This window comes from Schistocerca piceifrons, chromosome 2 (assembly GCF_021461385.2).
Source record: "Schistocerca piceifrons isolate TAMUIC-IGC-003096 chromosome 2, iqSchPice1.1, whole genome shotgun sequence".
Taxonomy (NCBI): domain Eukaryota; kingdom Metazoa; phylum Arthropoda; class Insecta; order Orthoptera; family Acrididae; genus Schistocerca; species Schistocerca piceifrons.
This window is the reverse complement of record NC_060139.1, coordinates 681,564,186-681,582,895: the sequence shown is the minus strand read 5'-3', so window position 1 is coordinate 681,582,895 and position 18,710 is coordinate 681,564,186.

The window sequence follows — 18,710 nt, the reverse complement described above, 5'->3', positions numbered from 1 at the left end:
GTTCTTAAAAAATATGTCAATTTTGTAGCAGACATCTTTCTGGATAGTTTGATATATAAAACATATATATGCTGGAGGAAATTTAATACATGTCATTTGGTCTTAAGTATGTCAAAGTGCTGTACCATGCCTCTTCACACAGCATTCTTCTATGGCATGTCACTCTCCTTTGCTCTGTGGAATTCAAACTGTATGTTTTGTAATGGAAGCCATCAAACCTATATTTAGGATGATGGTAATTAAAATGCCCTGTGATGCCTCTCCTGCTCCCAATCAGCCAATCTGACATCCTACCCCCTCCTCCCCCCTTAAACAAACTCTCACTTAATAATACTAAATGGGATTATTGGTGACCGGAAGAATAAGAAGCCTTAAGAAAATTTGCACTCTTTATTACCTGTTAGCTAGTAACTTTCTCTTTTGTGTGGCATAAAATTAACTATAGAAACACAAAACCAGTAAAGACAAGAGACAAGCAAGATGATACATATTTCTACAATCCAATCCTTAGGTCCCATCATTTTTTTCTCTCTCATCTTCCTACATTTTTACATGGCATGATTTTCTTTCTGCAAAAGACACTATTGCCTCATCAGAGTTGGTCGAACATTTTGCTACATGAAAAATCAAAATGTTCTTGCTTAATACTGAAAAAGCTGTTAATATGAATAGTACCCAAGATGATTATTTTGTCATTGTCTGCTAGATAAAATGAAATAGGTGTTTTTAATATTACATCAGTTCTAACACATGCTAAATAAGTGAGATTGTTTCAGCACAAATGGTCATTTGCAATATAAAATGCCTATTAGGCTTACTACAAGCAAAAATTTTATCTTAGGAAATAGTTTCACATTTTATTCATATGCTCCAGTTTCTCAAGCATGAAATCAAAAGTTAGTAGTATGAAATTTTTATGTAAATTTGGAATTGTCATAGTCTTCCATATAATTTGTGTCATGTTCCCATTTCTTTTTCTTCCGCGTTCTAACAAACAATCTTGTCATCTCCAATTTTGTAACTTCTCCTGCCATTGTCAAAACTTATTCTTTGTTTAACTTCATTAACCCTATCAGAATCACTGGTTTGATTATCCTGCCTTTATTCTCTGGTTAGGCCTTATTATGTGTTGTACAACATGTTTTCTGTGCTGTTCCGAGAAAACAACTTAAGTGGCTGCTAACCGGGGACTCTTCTTGTCCAAACTATTTATTGTCCATGTTTCACTTCCATACATGGCTACACTCCATACAACACCCACACCTGTCTGAAGTCATTAATCAGCGCATCATTACTGAGAGTAATGTATGAACAATGAGGAGGTATTGAATAGGATTGGGGAGAAGAGAAGTTAGTGGCACAACTTGACTAGAAGAAGGGATTGGCTGGTAGGACATGTCCTGAGGCATCAAGGGATCACAAATTTAGCATTGGAGGCAGCGTGGAGGGTAAAAATCATAGAGGGAGACCAAGAGATGAATACACTAAGCAGATTCAGAAGGATGTAGGTTACAGTAGGTACTGGGAGATGAAGGAGCATGCACAGGATAGATTAGCATGGAGAGCTGCATCAAACAAGTCTCAGGACTGAAGACAACAACAACAACAACAACAACAACAACAACCGGGGACTGTACAACTACCCCTTACTAGTGTCTGTCAAAATTTCATTTTCTTGGGTACAAGATAATACATAATCTTTCTTACCTGTTATTTGTGTTACTCATTTACTTCCACTCTTGTAGTCTGAATCTATGGATTTCACTAATAATTATAACAATGCTGATCATTGCACACCCAATCAGCACATAAATAAACAGTGATTGGCATTCACCTGTTTGAGTTTATTCGGTGCAGCTTGCACAGGTCGGACCCCTTCTGTCTGCAGGAAAGTTTCTATTTTTAGATGTACCAGAGATTCCACTGCCAGAGACATAACATACACTATGCACGCATTCAAAAATGAATGTATGATTCTTTCAGAAATCAACTTAGAATGTGTTCTAAACTGTTCAAAAACAAACTGTGATGCGTTTCAAAATCATATGAATAATCAAAAGACCAATGTATGCCAAATGCTAGGCACTTTGCAAAATAAAGTTTTTCTTCAAGAATATGAATTTGGTGCTCCCCTGAAATCACTGCCCAGGGCAGATATCATGGGTTGCCCCCCACCCCCATATCCGGGTGTGCCTGGTACAAATGCTTCAGAATCAGCTGTTTAGAAACAGCTAACCAATAAGGAGAGAGTTTTGTCTCCACCGAAGAACCCACACCTGACTGAAGTCATTAATCAGTGCATCATTACTGAGAGTAATGTATGAACAAAGACTTTTTATATGGATATGTAAGATGTACCATAAATATATCTTGATACTATTGTATATTTAACTCTTATGATTTATTATTATTATTATCATTTCTTTTCTTTCTCAGACATTATGTCTGGCTAAAAATGGAAAGTGATGCAGACCTTGAGCAAGCGTGACTTCCTTGTAACTGTACGGTATATGTTACATTGCATTTGGGAACTTTCGGGTAATTGAACAAGTATCAATAATTACAGATTTGTGTAGTTGTATATATAAATTTGGATGTAGCTGTATTGCGTTGATGTACTGGTGGATATTGTGTGGTATGTGTTAGATGATACGGGTGCTTGCCATGTAGTGTTTTCTTTTTGCAATTTACTTTCTTCGTATCTGTTGATGTTATGTGATCTAAAGGGTTGTAGAGGTGGTTATGAAATTGTAGTGGTGTAGCCGATGTATTTATATGAGTGATTGCTTTGTGTATTTTGCTAGTTTCTGCTCATTCTATAAAGAATTTTCTTAATTTGTCTACCTGTCCATAATGTAGGTTTTTTATGTCGATAAATCCCCTTCCTCCTTCCTTTCTGCTTAATGTGAATCTTTCTGTTGCTGAATGTATGTGATGTATTCTATATTTGTGGCATTGTGATCGTGTAAGTGTATTGAGTGCTTCTAGGTCTGTGTTACTCCATTTCACTACTCCAAATGAGTAGGTCAATATTGGTATAGCATAGGTATTTATAGCTTTTGTCTTGTTTCTTGCTGTCAATTCTGTTTTCAGTATTTTTGTTAGTCTTTGTCTATATTTTTCTTTTAGTTCTTCTTTAATATTTGTATTATCTATTCCTATTTTTTGTCTGTATCCTAGATATTTACAGGCATCTGTTTTTTCCATTGCTTCTATGCAGTCGCTGTAGTTATCCAATATATAATCTTCTTGTTTAGTGTGTTTTCCCTTGACTATGCTATTTTTCTTACATTTGTCTGTTCCAAAAGCCATATTTATATCATTGTTGAATACTTCTGTTATCTTTAGTAATTGGTTGAGTTGCTGATTTGTTGCTGCCAGTAGTTTTAGATCTTCCATGTATAGCAAATGTGTGATTTTGTGTTGGTATGTTCCAGTAATATTGTATCCGTAATTTGTACTATTTAGCGTGTTGGATAGTGGGTTCAGAGCAAGGCAGAACCAGAAAGGACTTAATGAGTCTCCTTGGTATATTCCACACTTAATCTGTATTGGCTATGATGTGATATTTTTTGAATTTGTTTGGATATTAAGTGTGGTTTTCCAATTTTTCATTACTATGTTTAGGAACTGTATCAATTTAGGATCTACTCTGTATATTTCCAATTTTTTAGTAACCATGAGTGGGGTACACTATCAAAAGCTTTTTGGTAATCAAATGTATGCGTAGTGTAGCGACCTTTGTTTAGTTTTAGCTTGGTATGTCACTTCTGCATCTATTATCGGTTGCTCTTTACATCCTTGTGCTCCTTTGCAACAGCCTTTTTGTTCTTCATTTATAATTTTGTTCTGTGTTGTATGTGTCACTAATTTCTGTGTAATGACTGAAGTTAATATTTTGTATATTGTTGGTAGGCATGTTATGGGGCGATATTTAGCTGGGTTTGCTGTGTCTGCTTGATCTTTAGGTTTCAGATAAGTTATTCCATGTGTAAGTGTATCAGGGAATGTGTATGGGTCTGCAATGTAACTGTTAAACAATTTAGTTAGATGTGAATGTGTTGAGGTGGACTTCTTTTCCAGGGGCTTTCCAATTGTGAGTAGAATTAATTGCTTGGGTGGCTTCATGTTGCAAAATTATCATTTCAGGCATTTGTGGTATCATCTTGTATGTGTCTGTTTCTGCTTGTATCCACCGTGCATGCCTGTTATGTTGTACCGAGTTTGACCATATGTTGCTCCAGAAGTGTTCCATGTCTGTTATGTTTGGTGGATTGTCTATTTTAATGTGTGTGTTATCTATTGTCTGGTAAAATTTCTTTTGGTTTGTGATGAATGTTTGGTTTTGTTTCCTTCTATTTTCACTTTTTTTGTATCTTCTAAGTCGTTTGGCCATTGCTTGTAATTTCTGCTGCTTCTTCTTCTTCTTCTTCTTCTTCTTATTATTATTATTATTACTACTATTGTGAATGAATAATTGTTGCATTATCAATATTACTTTAGCATGCATATCTGCTTGCCCTGCACAGGCACAATTATGTACAATAATAATTATTGTAATTTTTTTTTTTAATGTATTGAACACACTGACAATGCCAATTGTATGGAAAACATACTGAAAGGCAAATAAAGATTCTATTCTATTCCATTAAGAAAATGGGTACTGTAGGCTGCTTGATGAGAAGAATAATTTGCTTTTACAAAGCCTTTATCACTATTGTGTCCCCCTGTGGGTCCAAGGGTTCAGATAGGCCCGAGGTATTTCTACCTGTCATAAGAGGTGACTAAAAGGAGTATCACATGTTTCAGCCTGTATGTGATGGTCCCCTGTAGGGTTTGATCTCCATTTTTCAAAATTTTCCCGAAGAGCGAGCCAATTAGGGAATGGGACATTACATGGTGCATCGTGTCCATCATGCATTGAAATCTTTAGCACACTTTCACATCGTTGCATTGCAGTCCCAGCCATTCTCAATATCTTGGGCAAGGACACCTTCCTGAGTGCATTTTCCACAGTGCAATATGCAGTGTCACTTTCTGTGCTGACGATAACCATGGACTTCTTTGCATCTCATATCCAGCGTGGTAGCCAGTCCGTTGTGGTGGGGCTGCCATGTACCATGTTGGTTGTAGCCCCCTGACAACATAGGGATTGCTCTGCTGATGTCTGCACTGTTAAATCCCCACGTATGCCAAGGAGTAGATGCCCATCACCCTGGGGCATCAGGACTTTCAGCAATGGCCATCCTGCCAGGTGGTCTTTCCTGCGTCTGGGTGGCACCTGCAGGCTGGGCCCCTGGTCAGAGTGGGCGCCATCAGGGCGGGTGACACGTCATGAAGGGTAGTACGTCATCTCTTGCTGGTGGTTCACCATCAGCAGTCTCTAAGAGGGCAAAGTCTAACTTCAGTGCTAAGAAATATGACCCCAAGTCATTCCCCTCCCTGGCCACACCATGGGAGGAACACCAGGCTAAGGATGGCAGCAAAGCTTATTTGCCCCTGTACCTCGTATGTATAAGAGTTGATGGGGAATCTTTCATGTCCATGAAGTCTCAGTTTTTGTGGAGGATTTGGAGGACAAGTTTGGTGAGGTGTGGGACTTGTCTAAAATGCATTCTGGGTCAGATTTGATAAAAACAGCATCCTCTTCCCAGTCATGAGTATTACTCGCTTGTGGCAAGTTGGGGAATGTTTCTGTTACCATCACACCTCATAAGAGCTTAAATATGGTCCAGGGTATTATATTCCACAGGGACCTTCTTTTGCAGTCTGATGACAAGCTGCATGATAATTCAGAGTGGCAAGATGTTCATTTTGTCTGGCGCGTCCATCAGAGACCGAGGTTGCCACCAGTGCCTTCATCTTGGCCTTTGAGAGTGACACATTGCCCGAGAAGTTAAAGGTGATGGTCTACCACTGTGATGTCAAGCCATATATCCCTCCCCTGATGTGGTGCTTTAAGTGCTGCAAGTTTGGCCATATGTCTTCCTGCTGTACTTCCAGCCCCACCTGTCGAGATTGTGGACGTCTGTCACATCCCAATACTCCATGTGCCCTGCCTCCAATCTGTATCAACTGCAGAAAGCATCATTCACCTTGCTCACCAGACTTCAGGATTTTACAGAAAGAGAGGAAAATCATGAAATATAAGACCCTTGACTGACTGACCTACACTGAGGCTAAGAGGAAATTTGAGCATCTACATCTTGGGGCTATGACTTCCTCATACTCCACCCCTACGAGAACAGTTGTCGCCCCATCAGTTGCTCGATTTCCTGTCGCCTCTCAGAACTGGGAGACTACACCTGCCCCGTTGATGGTGGGGAGTACCACCCTCCCTGTTGCTCCTGCACCACCTACTTTGGGAGCAACAACACCCCCCCCCCCCCTCCCTTTGGGGATTTTCAGTCTTCAGTCTCTACTTCTGAGCCAGAGAAGCATAAGGCTTCTTCAGCACCTCTTGCTAGGAATGGGTCCCTTGGGTCACTCCCTGCCCAGGTTTCTGCTAGTGGGACAGATGACATCCATCAGTGGCTGAAGAGCCCAAAAGCAGCTGGACGTGGGGCTTCATGCTCATCCTCAGTCTCAGAGACTGATTCAGTGAAGTCTTCTCAGCCAGGGAGACCCAAGGAACAGCGCAAGAAATTGAAAAAGAAGACCCCCATGAACAAGGAACTTGTGGTGGCACCCACACCACTGCTACCTACAAGCTTCACATCTGAGGATGGGGTGGAGATTCTGGCATCTGTTAAGGACCTGGATCTCACCAGATCCTCAGACACAATGGATATAGACTTCTCAGGCAAAAAGTCAGTGGCAGCAGGTAACCCTGAGGCATAAACATCCTCACTGAATGTTCCATGCCTTCCCAGTGTCACAATGATGTCGTCCTCCAGCGGAATTGCTGCGGTTTTTTCCACCACCTGACTGAGCTACAGACGGACAGAATGGCATGACAGTACACACAACAAACTGCGTGTCATTAAGGAGACTATGAATATTTGGAAGTTTTCCATGCAGGCCTCTTGCAGGGAATTAGTTGTCCTCTGCCAGCTCCATATTGGCCATGCTTGGGCGACCCACAGTTACCTCCTGCACCCTGAAGACCCACCTGAGAGCCGGTGTGGTGCCCGTTTGACAGTGGCCCATATTCTGGTGCACTGTCCCACTTTGACAGCCCTGCGATGAAATCTTGGGTTACCGGACTCATTTCCGCTAATTTTACCTGACAACACCTTACCAGCTGATTTAGTTTTACATTTTATTGGTGAGAGTGGGTTTTATAATTTGATCTAAGTTTTAGTGCATGTCCTTTGTCCCCTCTGTGTCCTTCACCTTAGTGCTTCCAGGGTGCAGGATTTTATGTGTTGTAGAGTGGCTAGCTTCTCCTTTTTATTCTCATGGTCAGCCAGTCATGGTAATCTGCTTTATTGTTTTAATCTCTTCATCCTGTTTCTTGTATTTCAGTGGTTCTCTTGTCCCCTTTTGTCCATTTACATGTTTGTTGCCCTTCATTGTTCTCGTGATTTGTCCTTTCATTCCATTTTGAGTTGGCAGTCTTGTTTGTTATATTCTCACACTTGTGGAATTGTTTTATTCAGAACAAGGGACTGATGACCTCATAGTTTGGTTCCTTTCCCCTTCTTTTAATCCAATCAGCCAATCACTATTCTGAGTGTGCTTGTTATTTATGCAGCATAGCTGTTCAGTAGCAACGATGTTGCAGGTTTGTAGTTTTTCATCTTCAGCTGGAAGAAGATAAAACATTTTCTTTTCATAATTGGTATTCTCAAGTGCCTAAATATGCTTAAGTCAGGTAAATGCTCTGTGATGCATAATTCATTTTATTGTGTTCACAGAAACCTTAGCAGGAAACATTTAATTCCCTTAAGAAATTTAAGAATGGAAGAAGAAATGCCTTCAGAAAAGTCACATTATTAATTAATTACTGCGTACAATGGGAACTTTCAGTTTCATGTTCATGTGACAAAAGAAAGTGATGTTAAGGAAAATGTTGACTTGTAAGTTGTTATGTGAGGTACACTGTATATTTTTAACAGTAAGCAGTAATTGTTTTAAAATATTTCACCAATATATGAGTTCCAAAGTGTTAAAAAAGTGATTAGCATTGCTGCCTATAGATGGGGGGGGGGGGGGGGGGGGTCCTTGGTGTGACTCCAGCCAAGATCAGAGATTTCATTCACTTGGAGACTGGGTGTCAGTCCTGTCCTTATCATGTCATGTAATCTTCTTTGATGCCCAAGTTCTTGAAGTGACATCAAACAGAAAGACTTACACCTGTTAGCCGAACAAACTGAAACAGAATTAGAATTATATTAATACCTTCTGCTGCTGATGGGCATTGATATATATCAACGGGGACAGGTGAAAATGTGTGCCCTGACCAGGACTTGAACCCAGGATCTCCTGTTTGCATGGCAGACGCTCTATCCATTTGAGCCAGCAAGGGCACTGGACTATTTCACGCACACTACCCATGAGACCCACATTCTCACCTTATATGTCCACACACTACATTTGTAGTGTCCCTACCCAACACACTCATTACTCATGGAAGACATTCTTATCAAGTCCCATAAGAGTTTGGGTAATACGTGTGCATCAACACAGAAGAAGGAGGTCATGGCCAGTATTTCCAGAACTAGGTACTTAAAAGGATATGGTGTCTGTTCTTTTGGACATGTCAGAAAGAACAGACACCATATCCACATAACCTCAGACAGGATCATTAACCAGCCTTTTCGTATTCTTAGGATGAACAGCAGTCTGTGACTGTGTACTGAAAAAACTCTATTATACAGAAAAGTATCATTATTAGGTGGCTGTAAATAGGATAGAGGATGACTTAGACACAATTTCTACTTGGTATGATGAATAGCAGCTTGCTCTAAGTGTGCTAAAATTTAAGTGATTGTAGATGAGTGGGAAAAACAATAAGGTAATTTTCAAATATAGTACTAGTGTTGTGCTGTTTGACACTGCCATTACAGTTAAATATCTATGTGTAATACCCCAAAGTGATATGAGATGGAATGAGTGAGTTAAGATGTCAGAATGGAAGGCAACTGGCTGACATTAGCTTTAGGAAAGTGTAGATCATCTACAAACTAAATCACATATAGAACATTTGTACAACACATTCTTGAGTACTGCTTGAGAATTTGGGATTCCCATTAGGTCAGATTAAAATAAAAATTAAAGAAATTCAGAGGTGCGCTGCTAGATTTCCTACCTGTAGGTTCGATCAACACAGGAGTGTTATAGGTATGCTTTGTGAGCTCAAATTGGAACACCTGGATGGAAGATAGTGATCTTTTTCTGAAACACTATTGAGAAAATTTAGAAAACAGTCATTTGCGGCTGGCTGCAAATGGTTCTACTACCACCAATGCACATTTAGTATAAGGACTGCATAGACAAGATAAGAGAAATTAGTGCTTTTATAGAGGCATGTATACAGTCATTTTCATTTTGCTCCATTTATGAGTGGAATAGGAAAACAAGTAGTCGTGGTACATGGTACGCTCTGCCATACACCATGCAGTAACGTGCAGAGTGTATATGTTAGTGCTATGACATTTTGTAAAATATTTTATTTCTTATGTCACAAACTCCCACTCGAAAATAATGAAAAGGGCTTAATTGTGTTCAGGTCTTTCAGTAGGTCACCTCCAAATACGAAATTTGTAAAATCATGGAAGAAGGTAGTATGATTGTAAAATCGCATAGAAAAGAAGAATTGCTCCACTAGAGCAACAGTCACTTGAAAACTTACAAATACAAATTGTTGGTCATTATATATTTCTTGAATCATTCATGAAAAAACGGAAAGAAAATGTAACAGAAATTGTGAAGAAAGTATCAATGTTACGGCAAAAGAAATTAAATTTCCTGAGCATATTTATTTAAGTTTTAGAAGGAAAATTGGATAAGGTACTAAAAACCTTAGAGGAACATGTAAAATGAGGAAAATCTGATCAACTGAATGAAGTTTTGACATTACAAAAGAAAATAGTTACACGCTATGCAGTAAACACAGAAGGTTGTATCGTGTTCAGATTGAAAGCAAAGGGACGTGCTGGTTACACAACTGGGGAGACTGCAAGTTTGAGGACCATATATCCATCCAAAAGGAGAATAATTCTCTTGCAGCCTACTTCAAAAATTGCAACAATGACAATGAAAGTAATACTACTACTTCTACTTTGAGTACATCAACATCACAGTCTGACAGTGAAAATCAGGATGGTGTGGCGACATAAAACCACTGGTTCTACCACCCAGTAATATTGCTGACCTACCACAGAAAGAACAACTGTATCTATGCCAGATCATTTCTCTGTAGTACATGCTCTATGCTATGCACTTTATATGCTGTGAGAATAGAAGTACTCATAGTAAGTGACGAGAGTGCAAGTGATTATTTATCACCATAAATATCATGCACACTCACTACCTACAGTTGTGACCCTGTTATTTTATTTCAACCATGCTATGAAATGCTGAGTTATACTCATGCTGGCATGCTGCCGATCACCATGGGATATTATAAACTTCACAATGCGAATAATACGCCCCACGATGGTGCTTCATCGCCTACCACCATTACAGACAGTTTGTGCATCTGTTTGGCATTCTTGCCGATTCTCAAATGACATAACTAGTACAGCTGTGGTTCTCGAATGGTGGACATTGTTCCCAGTGTTTCAACAACCACCAAATCAGGGCACCATTACCTCTCACCAAACGGACGAACACACCAAATCGTAAATCAAGTATGATGTTATCAGTTAAGGTGGTGAGATGAAGCCTGCCACTCCCTTAATTAACTGTGCTACCTCAACAGTGACCATACCCAGTGAACAGTGGTAGCCTGCCACCATCCCCACCTCCCACCTAACCAGTGCTACTAATATACTGATCCGTGACAGCATTAATCAACTACACCACACTCATTTTCATTCTAATTACTCAGCACATATCAATATTCCGTGTACAATGTACCCAGTTACCTCCAGAGTACCACAATTGTTGACAAACAATCCCCACCATACACGGCCACCTTCCACTGCAGAGAACCAATATTTATGGGTTATTGTGGACAAATCTGTCTTACAAGTGACCTTCCTTCGATTTGATTTTAACAGGGAAGCTAAAACAGCTTAGGTCCAACCCACCACTGCCCACACAGAAACTAAGTTTATTGTGCAGTATTGCTGCCTGTATATCTAGTAAAGCCAACCAATGCCCTTAAATAGTGCAAGGAGTCCCTCTACCAGTTTTTTGTTACACACAATTTCTTCAGATTCCGATGTCCCAAAGATTCTGTATCTTTTACTCTCCAATGCCATGCATTTGAAGATTAGGTGTGATGCAATTTCTTCACTCTCATCACAGATCCTACATTTGGGGTCCTCTTCCATTATACCCATTGTGTGTAGGTGTTTCTTGAAATTCCCATGGCCGGTCATCAGCCCAGTCATTAGTTTGATCTCTTTCCTGTTCAATCCCAGGATTACCTTACCATGTTTTTGTTTGTGAACCTTGGTCCAATATCCTATGTGCTGTTTCCTATGCCAGTTCCCTAGTTCTAATTTGATTATAGCCTTGGTGGTTGTCAGGACGGGTTCTGATCCAATAAATGGAGTTGTTGCCCCAATCTTAGCCAATCTCTCAGCTTGTTCATTGCCACAGATCCCTGAGTGGTCAGGGATCCACACAATGTTTACCCTATCACTTCCCCTTAGCTCCACCAGAGCCCTGTGGCATTCTGCAACAATCTTAGATCTTGTTGCAGGAGCTGCCAATGATTTCAGGGCTGCCTGGCTGTCTGAATAGATGTATATGCTATGGTCCTTGTAGCACCTATGAATATTCTCCTCCACACGTAACCTGATTGCAGTAATTTCAGCCTGGAATACAGAGGCCAGTTTTCCTAGAGAGATGATGCCCTCCCATCCTGGCTGAACCCCATACACACCTGCTCCATTGCCTTGGTTTATTTTCAGCCCATTGGTGAACTAAATGATGTCCCCTGTACGGTGTTGATCTGTTTTTTCCCACTGCTCCCTGCTTCGAATTATTATATTGTGAGGCTTGTTGAAACAGTTGGGAGTTATTATATAGTCAGCAGGCATTTCCCCAGCCATTCCTATATTTGCCTCACTCACTATGTTAGTGTGTTATTCTGGATATCCGAATGAAACCCAGTTTTTGCCAGTTTTAAGTCTGTGTGCTCCAGCTGCTGCTCCCATCTTGACTCACAAGTGTAGTGGAGGCATATCCAGCATGGCTTCCATTCCAGCGGCTGGTGTGCTGCTAATTCTGCCTGTTATGGCTAAGCAGGCCAATCTCTGCACCTTAGCAAGATCCCTAGCTGCAACCCACTGTTCTACCTTCTTCCACCACACTATGAATCCATAGGAAATCCTAGGTCTAACCACTGTGGTGTATACCCAGTGCATACCCCTGGGGCTTAGGCCCCTGTTTTTGCCACAAGCCCTTTTAGTACTCAGTAGAGTACTTTTTGCCTTGGAACAGATGCTCTCAATGTGAGGGTCCACGTTAGCTTCTCATCTAAGTTACCGCTAGGTATTTCATTATCCCCTTCACAGGTAGAGTTTCATCAAAGAGCTTTAGGTTCCAACTTGAGTGTCGAATATGTCTCTTCATAAATGGCACCACAACAGTCTTCTTAGGATTAACCCTCAAATCCTGTTTAATGCACCGATTTTGCACAGTGATCAATCCTCCTTGTGCCATATTTCTAACTGTGTCAGTAAATTTGCCAAGTATTACTATGACAAGGTCACCTACATAACCTTGGCAGAAGCATTGTCTGGAATTTAATTCCTCAATGAGTTCGTTCACCACTAGATTCCACAATAGAGGGGACAAAACTCCTCCTTGTGGGCAGCTTCAATTGTTGTTAATTACCATCTTTTCATTCATCATGGTAGCCTTTACCTTCCTTCCACTAAGCATGGCCCTGGTCTACCTGCATATAGTAGTCCCCAGGTCATGCACCTCTGCTGCCCTTACCATGGAATCGAAGGTCATGTTACTGAAGGCCCCCTCTATATCCAGGAAGATGCAGAGGGCTATTTCTTGGAAGTGAAGTGCTTTCTCCAGGTTCCCAATGAGATGGTGGAGAGCTGTCTCACATGAATTACCTGGTTGATATGCATGTTGGTTTGAATGTAGAGGAGCCCTACTTAGCCGCCTCTCCCCAACATATACATTAAACAGTTTTTCCAATGTTTTGAGAATGAAGGAGGACAGATTGATTGGTCTCATATCCTTGGCCTTGGTATGATGAATTATCCCTGGCTTTGGAATGAAGACAACCTTCACTGCCCTCCAAGCATTGGGAATGATTTCTACTGCTAGGCTAACCCTGAATGGCCTGCATAGGACTCTCATGGGCTTCTCTCCTGCCTGTTGCAGAAGAGCTGGAAAGATTCCATCTGGGCCAGGTGACTTGAGCAGTTGGATTTTGTTAAAGTTCACATACTCGTTGGCAGATTCCCAGTCCTCTCTTTGAGTGCCTAAGAACCATTGTCTCTCCAGGATCACATTCTGGTCTGTGTTGTCCAACAGAGCATATTGAGGAAAGTGAGTTTTGAGAAGCAATTCCATCATCTCATGTGCTGTCTTTGTATATTCCCCATCCTCCTTCCTTGACATACCTCCTGGATTGGTTGGTACTCTAGTGAGAATCTTGTGAAGTCTGGCTTGTGCAGCCATGCTCTCCACTTCCTCACAGAATGCCTTCCAGGATGCGTTCTTTGCTTGTCTGAGTGCAAGATTGTAATTGACAAGGGCCTCATGATATGTAGCCCATTGTCCTTTATGTCTCACAATATTAAACAGTCTCCATATCTGTTTTCTTTGCATTTACAAATTGTTATTCCACCAAGGCACACTCCTATTTGTGCACTTCTTGGTGATTGTGCAGTTGTCCTGATATGAGGTCACTATGGCAGAGGTAACAGCCTTCCTGAATGTAGGTTCATTGCCCCTATTCAGGACTTCTAAGTTGTCAGCTAAAAGACATTCAAGGAGGTACTCACCTCTACTTTTGATGTCTTTGCTGCCCCATACTAGGTTGTGGGCACTGGCATCACATCCCATCAGCAGTTGGTCATCTTGCCAATGGTAAGTATCTATCAATCTCCTCACCTCCAAGGGAGGAGGTGAGCTGTCTTCATAAGGAAGGTATGCTGAGGCCAAAACAATTTCCCTCATGATACCTTCCTCACATTGCTGCATTTTAATGGCCACCAAGTCCCTGGTGCAGAAATCCATCACTGGCATGAAAGAAATTCCATTTCTTACATGGATGCATGTTCTGGAGTTTCTTAGATTTCTAGCACAAATCAGCTTACCTCCAGTGCCACCAAGGCCCAATACACCCCCTTTATATAAATAGGGTTTTTGTATCAGGGCCATGTCCACTTCCTGCCTCCCAAGGCAGTGACTCAGGGCAGCAGAGGCTCCTTTACTGTGCTGCACATTAATCTGCAACACCTGTAGTCTCCGTCTTGCTGCCATCTTTAAGGTCTTTGAGAACCCTAACAGTGACCTATGAGGACCCTAAAAACAATTTCAGATCCTGCTCCTGCATTGCCTTCAGGAACACCCCTTTCACTTCCACTACCATAGTTCATCCTTCTGGTTCTACCTTCCAGTTGATCACTCTCCAGTCTTCTGCTGAGACTTTTGCCTTCTGGGCCCCTATTTTCCCAAACAGAATCTTAGGAGAGACTTCCTTAAGAATCTTTGGTACCCATATTAATATCTTTGCAGTCATAAGAAGTTCTGCTGCCATCTTAACCAGCAGCTTCACATCGTCCCATGGGGATATCATGGGCACCTTGCCCTTGAGCCATTCCACCAAGTGCACCCCTCTCACAGACAAAAATGAGGGTACCATGATCTAGATACACCCTCCTAAAGTTGGGTCCTATGCCAGTGTCTCCCCCAATCGTTTCAAAGAGGGCCATCTGTACCAGTTCCTCCTGCTGTGAGGTGATGGCCACCAGTGGATAGCATTCCTGGATAACTGCCATACTAAAAATGGAGACTGCAGTACTAGAGGTCTGTTTCCCTATTTCTTGCCTCGGTGTTTGCTGGACTCACTTATCCAGGGAGGAGGGAGTCTCTGATTCCTCCCTTATCCACTTTCTACCTGTCTTTGATGTAGTGGAGGTCTGTGTATCCCCTTCAACCTGAGACAGTTTCTTCCTGAGAGTCTTAGGTTCAAGTCCCTTTAATTCCCTCCACTTGTCTTTAGGAAGCCATTCTTTCCCGTCCTTTTTCCTCTGTTCCCTGAGTAGTTTCCTCCTCTGGGACCCAGACAAGCCTTTGATCTTAATCTGGTCCAGCTTCTCAGTTACAGTTCCCACTTCTAGCTCAGTAGTGGGAATGCCTTCCATCGGTTCTGACCCTGATGTTTGGATATCTGAGGTCTCAATTTGCCACTCAGTTTGTTTTTCTTTGTTTTCTTTCGTCATGTCCATTGGTCCCGTGAGATTTGGGGATCTACAAGGTCCAAACCACAAATACCCCATGCGGTGTAAGGCTACTTACTCAGGGAGGTCCGCCGGTATCCCTGAGGCTCCGTTTGCGACACATCTTCCCATGTGCCACATAACCCTCAGCACAGATCACATCACACGTTGGGTTGGATCAGGGAACTGGGAAGGACTAGGAGTGGATAGGGAAGATGGGATTTGTGGGACACTCTTAGTCTGCTCCATTGGCTGAGGCCTTTCCAGCAGTAGGTCCTCTGCCTTCGGCATAGCCCTCAGCTTCATGCAGATATGCAAGCCTCTCCACCCACATGGACACTGCTTCGTCAAGGTGGTGTCCCCCGGAGAGGGATCTTCCTTTACCAGACCATGTTTTTCCACGGCTTACGCCTGAACTTTACGTTCTCCGCAATACCGTATGTCAACAGACTGGCTTCACACTTGTTACGGCCATGCCACAAGCTGCATCAGATCATCACGACAATGTCACACTGACAGCAGCCACACCATGCTCTGGGCCACATTTGCCACATGATGTCACTCAACAAGCCGGCACATCATGTCTACCTGCAAGAGCACAGGATTTTCACACCATACCATATCAATACAGTGAGCCTGTATGCAACTACGACCCACGCACGGTGGGAACACAGGGAGTACCTACAACAGCTGCCACATTGGGTGACCTACACTGATGTGCATTCCGCCGTGATTACCACCAACCAGAACCCATCCACCACGCCGCATTCTCAGTACCCCACTATGATGCTATCCTCCATGGTGCCAATGTACCAGCTGTGACACCTAAACCGCATCCTGTGATAATCAGATACTCAGTCATGACACCCACATTACCGATACACCTACTGCACCACAACACCAGCTGCTGCCTCTATCAGCGCTACCAGATAGTGTTCACAAACCCACATCATGTATCCAGAATGAGATTTTCACTCTGCAATGGAGTGTGTGCTGATACGAAACTTCTTTGCAAATTAAAACCGTGTGCCGGACGGAGACTCAAACTCAGCAAAGGTCCTGAATTCAAGTCTCAGTCTGGCACACAGTTTTAATCTGCCAGGAAGTTTCCACATCATGTACTTTGGATGACTAGAACCACCTCATACTGGCTCTGGCCTCTCATTACTGGGTAGATTACCACCGGGCACATGCCAAATTACATCTGCTACTGCTACAAGTTGATTCTCCACAAGTATGGTTCACACTCTGCGAGTGCATGATGGAGTTGGCTGGGATCACAGATGACAACCTCCACACCAACACTGATCTTATCAGTGACCTCCTATTGCACGCACCAACCACTGACAGATAAGAGACAGTGAAGACACCCATATTACAGTGCCTGCCATGTTCACCTGAACAAAAACTCCATTCAACCATTGCTGAGATGTCACTGGGCCGTGATACCCTGTCAGCACTCTGGTGCAGGTTACACCTCTGACTCAATACAAACCTCTTACCAGATCTTGCTCTCTGGTCACTATTGCTTCTCAAGCTGCCTGAAAATGTAAACAGCCATGCTAATGCATGAGAACAAATTGCTGGAAAGCCAGTTAGGATGCTTGCCCTATGGAACATCACGCCTTGATAGACACCTGCATCGGCTCTGGCACCAGTGTCAACACTGGTTGCATCTACAGCCAGCCCAGGCCAGCCTGCACACAAACTGTGCCCAAAGACCACCTCACAGCACTCACTGCACAGCACCCAGCCAACTGACAGTCACCAAGCTGCTCTGAATTTAGCCAAGCCCTTCAGTGCCGCCCCTGCAGCAACCTTGCGAAACTTCGCTGCAGCAAGGCACCAACAATCAGATGCCATGACAAACCCAGGCACCACATTTGTAGTGGAATGTAAACAACCACCTACAGCATTCACGCCCAGCTGTCAACCCACGCCTAACTGTCACATCAACTCACCCAGCCAGGATGTCTGCCTACTCAGCTGCAGTGCCCCTGCTGGTTCCACACATGCTTCAGTGATGTCCCTGTTGTCCACCTTGCAGCTACCGAAACTAGTACAGCAGCCTGACACAGGTGCTTCCCTGCTTCTAGCCACCTTGTTACAAAACATGACAACACTCATCATATATCATGTATACATTCTAACAGCAGCATGACTCTTCATCTCCTATGACCATCTTAGAGCATACTTGCTAGTCGACACAGGCACTGCCACCTCAGATGGCACATGGAAAATGTACACCATCTGCTATACAACTACACACTTTGAATGATTCAGTGACTCCCATGATAGGCATGACCTCTATCACACTTAAACTGGACAACCACACCCTTCGCTCGTGGACGTTTTCTGTGGCTGACACCATAGACCAGTTTTGGGCGCAGACTTTTTGAGGCTCTATAATCTTCTGCCTGACCTGAGTGATGGCTGCATGCCAATCAGTAGAGTAAACAGTGACCATCTACTAATGGACAGGGCTCAGCTGCCTCCTCCTCTTCCTACCTCTGAAACTATACTGGACCTCATGCTAAAGAGCCAGGCATTGTTTGAGGAGCTTAGAACCATGACTACTGTGAACACCGACCTCTGCCATACCCATGCCAGCTCACAAGCACCTAACACACACCTCCACAACCACCGCTCTGAGCTCACAGCATAACTACACACGACACAGCAACAGCTGTCATCACATCAGCAACATTGAGATATGCATGCCTGAGATGCTGCCAGACCATCAGAACCACAGGTCAGTCCAGTGCCTCTTACTTCTGGTGGTGATGCTCCCATGAGTGGGCCATGCAAAAACAGTGATATTGCTCTTGTAAGTGGGTCCAGTGTAAACAGTGATATCACCTCCACAAGCGGATCATGTGCCTCATGTGCTACTCCACATCAGCCCCATAAAAAGATTAACTTCATACATGATGCTACTGTACACAGAACTAGTACTGCCACAGTTCACCAATCTGATGCCAGCCCCACCACCTCACCCCTCAAAAACTAAAGGTGGCCAAGGCTGCTATCAAAGAACTGTTACACGAGGGCACCATCAGGCCATCAGACAGTGCATGGGCCTCACCAATTACTAAGAGAATGAAAAAAGATGAAACGTGGTGCCTGTGCGGGGACTATAGACATCTGAATGTGCCTAGCATATTGATAGTTACCCCA